The sequence below is a fragment of the Rhipicephalus microplus genome, chromosome X (genome assembly GCF_043290135.1).
Source record: "Rhipicephalus microplus isolate Deutch F79 chromosome X, USDA_Rmic, whole genome shotgun sequence".
Classification (NCBI taxonomy): Eukaryota; Metazoa; Arthropoda; class Arachnida; order Ixodida; family Ixodidae; genus Rhipicephalus; species Rhipicephalus microplus.
In genome coordinates this window covers 118092821-118099202 of record NC_134710.1, presented here as the reverse complement: position 1 = coordinate 118099202, position 6382 = coordinate 118092821, and positions in this window count along the sequence as shown.

Genomic DNA, 6382 nt, shown 5'->3' with positions numbered 1-6382 from the left:
TGGCATTATACAGATATGAAGGCGCTGTGTTAAATTCAAACAAACGGTAACTTTTTATGTGAATTTAAATATCCCAATACAAACATCCTAAACATATATATGAGGTTTGGCGTTAGAAGCCATTTAGCAAGTGCCCGTCCAAAACATTGCAGTCTTCATCATGGTACAACCTCAACTTCTTACTTTGATTAATATATATGTAGGGTTTAACGTCCCAAACCCACCATATGATTTGAGAGACACCGAAGTGGAGGGCTCCGGGAATTTCGACCACCTAGGGTTCTTTGACGTGCACCCAAATCTGAGCACACGGGCCTACAGCGTTTTCGCCTCCATCGAAAATGCATCCGCCGCAGCCGGAAATTAATCCCGCGACCTGTGGGCCAGCAGCCGAGTACCTTGGCCACTAGACCCCTGCTCGATCATGTAGAAATGGAAAATGCAGGCCCTTCGCAGAGCAACTTAACTATGAAGCGAGTCCGGAACAACGAGGACAAACTTCATAAGAGAATAATAATCATATCTGGAGTTTTACGTCCCAAACCCACGATGTGAGAGACGCTGTAGTGGAGGGCTCAGGCAATTTCCACCGTCTGTTGTCCTTTAACGTGCACATCGCGCAGTACACCGCCCCTACAATTATGTTTCCATGGAAACGCGACTGGTATCGGACCCGCGACCTTCGGGTCAGCAGCCGAGCGGAGTAGCCACTGTTCCACCATGGTGGACACTTCGTAAGAGAAGCCTAGACTAGCTATGCATAGTCGATTATTGCCTCTAAACATTCGTTCTTTAGAAAAGAATCATGTGTCGTTAAAAAACGCGCCTCTCATTTTTCATTGGTCATGAACGCTAGCTTGTGTACAAACGTCAAGACCAGTTGTCAAGAGTCGCAAAGAGTGAAAAAAAAACACGATAAAACAGGGCTCTTAGGTGGCCCCGCTTGCAAGTCATTGTTTCTTCCACTCGCCGCTCTTTGACTGGCAACATCATCAGTGCCGGTCGAGTCCACGGAATGCCAGAATTAAGGGGAAGTTTTTTTTTCTTCGTATTTTCTAGTTCATTCACTCCATCTTTGCGATGATGTAAGAAGTGAAAGAAAGCCAAGAAGCGTGGTTGACTGTGCGGGGCATAAATAAAGCGCACGGGGTCGGAGGGCCGCCACAAGAAATGGTTGGACCGCGCGGTGCCGCCGCCAAGAGGCACGCGAAAGCATATGTCGCTTGATGGATGCGAGGCCAGCAAAAAGAAGGCGGTCAACGCAGGGGGTGCCCGGCAGCCGGTGTGTTTAATGATTGACCATTTATACTTCTTTGCGGTGCTCCCAAGGAGGAGTCTCCCGATGTTATCTATTTATTAGCCCCCTCGCACGCGTGCCACGTCCCGGGGACGGCCATATAGACGGAGCCCGGGCTGTAGGGAAATCGCGGCCGGCTCAAATCTCTTGCTCCTTTTCGGTCGCTGTGCCACTCACAGCGGTGGGAATGATGGATGGTCAGGCCGCTTTGTAATGACTGGCCCTGTTGCCCTCAAGCAGCGCTGTCTGCCAGCATGGCTGCAGGGACGCCTCGCAGCTTTGGATGTCGCCGCCACGGTGCTTATTAAGCGCGCTCCGCGGCGTCGCACCAGACTGCTACCGGAGTAGGGGAACGGAACGCGCAAGAGGCAGTCACTCGCAGAGCACGGCGGACGCAGACTGCAACCGGTCTCTCATCGGTTTACTCGTATAACAGCAAATGTTGCGACGCAAACGTCTGTGCAAGGCGAGCGCTTTCTGTACCAGTGCATGGTCCTACTGAAAGTCATAATGCTGGGCTAGCTCTGTTTGTTTTCTAGTTGCCTCGTATAACGGGTGCCAGATCGAAGAAATGACGCACTCAAACAGGTGAGTTCATATAGTTTTTGTTTTGCTAAATATTCGCGTAGAATAAATAAAATGAGGGGATTGGTGGAGTAGTATACTCGAAAAGTGCGTCTATATTCACGTATACACACACACCCACATGGTTTATTTCTCATACATGCATACATACGTACGTACGTACCTACATACGTACGTACGTACCTACATACGTACGTACGTACCTACATACATACGTACGTACCTACATACATACGTACCTACATACCTACATACATACGTACCTACATACCTACATACATACGTACCTACATACATACGTACGTACCTGCATACATACATACATACGTACGTACCTACGTACATACATACGTACGTACCTACGTACATACATACGTACGTACCTACGTACATACATACGTACGTACCTACATACATACATACGTACCTACGTACGTACGTACCTACATACATACGTACGTACGTACCTACCTACCCACCTACCTACCTACCTACCTAATTGATTGATATGTGGGGTTTAACGTCCCGAAACCACTATATGATTATGAGAGACGCCGTAGTGGAGGGCTCCGGAAATTTAGACCACCTGGGGTTCTTTAACGTGCACCCAAATCTGAGCACACGGGCCTACAACATTTCCGCCTCCATCGGAAATGCAGCCGCCGCAGCCGGGATCTACCTACCTACCTACCTACCTACCTACCTACATACATACATACATACATACATACATACATACATACATACATACATACATACATACATACATACATACATACATGCATACATACATACATACATACATACATACATACATACATACATACATACATACATACATACATACATACATACATACCTACATACATACCTACATACCTACATACATACCTACATACCTACATACCTACCTACATACATACCTACATACCTACATACCTACATACATACCTACATACCTACATACCTACATACCTACATACATACCTACATACCTACATACATACCTACATACCTACATACATACCTACATACATACCTACATACATACATACATACCTACATACATACCTACATACATACATACCTACATACCTACATACATACATACATACCTACATACATACCTACATACCTACATACCTACATACATACCTACATACCTACATACATACCTACATACCTACATACCTACATACATACATACATACATACATACATACATACATACATACATACATACATACATACATACATACATACATACCTACATACATACATACATACATACATACATACATACATACATACATACATACATACATACATACATACATACATACATACATACATACATACATACATACATACATACATACATACATACATACATATTAGGAGCCACAACATTACGACAACTACCTTTACTCGTAGAAAGGTGCAACTGTAACGAGATAGTGTTATAGAGCCAGTGCTGCAGAAAATGCGACGTCAGTGTCAGTGGCGTTGGGTGTGAGCCAAAGTCGGCGTTGTTCGTGAGCGAAAATTTCCGAGTGATGCTACGAATAAAAATCACGGTTCAAGCCAGGATCGAACCTAGATATTTTGCGTGGTAATGTTCGACTACACAGCCAAATCACTCTTTCAAGTGCTTTGGGGAAAAAACGCTAAGCAGGCGGTCGTACCGAGCGAGTATGCACGTTAAGAGACGTAATATTGCGCGGAAGAGGTCTAGAATCGCCCCGTGCGTCAAAAGCCGACTTGCGCAACGAGAAGGTGGTTTGAAGGCTCGACCATCAGAAAGCTACCACCCATAATTCATGATAATTGTTATCAGCAACAACATCAACAAAGTGTGCATCTACGTAGGTGCGTGTACTGCCTTACAGACGCGTGGGCAGTGCGCTATTTCGCAAAGTGGTGAATAATCGCGCAGTGAGTACTACGCAACTGCACGTGCAGTAGGCGCCCTTTGATAGTTTATTATGGCAAATGTCACTCACACAGGTATTTCTTTCCTCCCAACCCAGTGGAGTTGTCCATCAACAAGTGAAGCACGGCAAGTGAATAAGAAGGATATGCGTACTGATGTCAAAACGTGGTTAGACGCTAAACAGCAAAATAAAGCTCGGGAACATGCCGAAGTACTGGCTAACTGAAAGAAACATTTTTGTGTAGGAGGGAGAATGATTTTCGCATCGTTGTCGTGACATTTTTACCTTGTTTGCTAACACCTTTCGTACGTCGCATACTTGAAATAAAATAAAAAATTAGAGGCATTCAGTGATGTCGACATAACAAAAGAAACGTAGTGTCGACTAAGCGAATTGTCGCAAGGAATCTAGAACGCGAGCAAGCCTTACGTGTGCGCGCGTGCAGCATAATAAAGAGCACCCACGTCATCACTGTCACCGCCATCATCAGCTTATGGTACCAAGATTGGCGCCCACGCTAATTAACAGCAAGGTATCCGAGCTGGGGCCATCCGCCACAAAAGCGTCCAAGTGGTTCTGATGATCGCCACTAGAAGAGAGAAAATGGACAGCCGCACTGCTTGCCAAGCGGCCGACCGCGTTCCTGAAATACCTTCGTGGTAATATTGCGCGATTCGAAAAGTTCCGTTAATCTACACCAGCCGCATACTGTGAATTTGGACTTGAGTAATGAAATGAATGTTGCTTACAAGTTTTGTTTAAGCTCCAATATATATATAGCTGCAGATTACGCCATTTTTCAAAATTTTTCTCGAAAGATATGGCGTGCTAGTGCACTTTCCTGCAGTGGGTCAATGATAGAGTGTAGGACTAAACGACTGACAAGACTACTGGCAAAATAGCGAAATATTTTTGCTATGCACCGTTTTTTTTTTTTCTTCTGGTACGAGTGAACTTACAGCCTACAGCATCAGAGCTTGCTAGTATAAGAGTCGCTTTACAATATCCAGTTGAAGAGCGACCAGGAAAGTGGCTCATAGTCTGCGATTCGAAGGCAGCACTTCAGAGTTTGCAGTCGGCCATGCGTAACAGGAATCATGAGCAATTGGTGCATAAAAAAAGACATTGCCGTCATCAAGCTCTAGCACGAGGGCATGATATTATAAATCAATGGCTGCCTGGACATATTGGTATTACTGCAACTAAAATAGCCGATGGTTTGTTGATATGTGGGGTTTAACGTCCCAAAACCATCATATGATTATGAGAGACGCCGTAGTCGAGGGCTCCGGATATTTCGATTACCTGGGGTTCTTTTTAACGTGCACCAAAATCTGAGCACACGGGCCCATAGCGCTTCCGCCTCCATCGCAAATCCAGCCGCCGCAGCCCGGATTCAATCCCGCGACGTGCGGGTCAGCAGCAGAGTACCTTAGCCACTAGACCACTACGGCGGCGCAACTAGCTGATGATGCAGGCCGCTCAGTCCATGAAGTAACAAGTGTGGTCCCGATTCCTCTATCAAGGACTGACGCTGCAAGAAAACTTTACTTGATTGCTCGACATCTTACACGCACGTTCTGGTCGTCTACCAGCTTCCAAAGGTGTCACTTATATGAACTGGATCCTTCGCTCAAGCTATAGCTACAATCACAACTTTTCCGCTGAGATGTGGCACTGTTATGCTGCCTTTGGTTGGGTGTTGCATTTACAAAGGCTTACTCCTTTCGCAGTGGTATAGCAGACACCTGTACTTGCGACTCCTGTGGAGCTGAAGAGACCATCGATTACGTCTTGTGCAGCTGCGCTCGCTACTACATCCAGCGATGCCTGCTCTGGATCGTTTTGAACCAACTGGACTCTAGAGCATTCTCTATGCAGACACACAATAAACCTGAGCGACCGCCTGTAGACTCCGTGTGCTCCCCCGAGTGTGCTCGGGATTGTGTGTCAGTTTCTTCCCTCTCTCCTATCTTTTTCTCCCTTTTATCTCTTCACCAAGTGCAGAGTAGCAAATCACACATGCATCTGCTTAATCTCCTTGTGTTTCCTTGCATTTTTGTCTCTCCCTCTCTCTCTCTCTCGTGGTACAGGCGTAATCTATTAAAATGGTTTTGTCATCTGATATGTGCTCCACCAACATGTCACCGCTTGATAAAGAAGCTCGGTAAAAACATCTAGTGGTGATTTCTTTCTTTTTTATTTCTGACAGTGGCATGTCTGCGAATAGTAACAATCGAAACATCGCGCACCGCCAGTATTATATTTTAAGAGTTGCACTATGTGCAAACTTTCTCTTTCGCCCAAGAACAGAAAAGTATTTTTCTCGAGGTCCCTATCAGTTCTGGTCAGCACGCTACATGCGCCGTATCAGAAGTAAATTGAGTAGTGCTATATACGCAAGTATAGAGCACTTTTCTTACAAGAATATAGCAAAGCCGTCAAGTTCTCTTTGTGTTTCAAAATACTAATTACAAGAGTGGAATCTTTACGGCAATATGGCAGAATAATGACCGCTACACTCGCATTTTAACGTTTACACTCCGTTCCACAATGGGGTTTATAT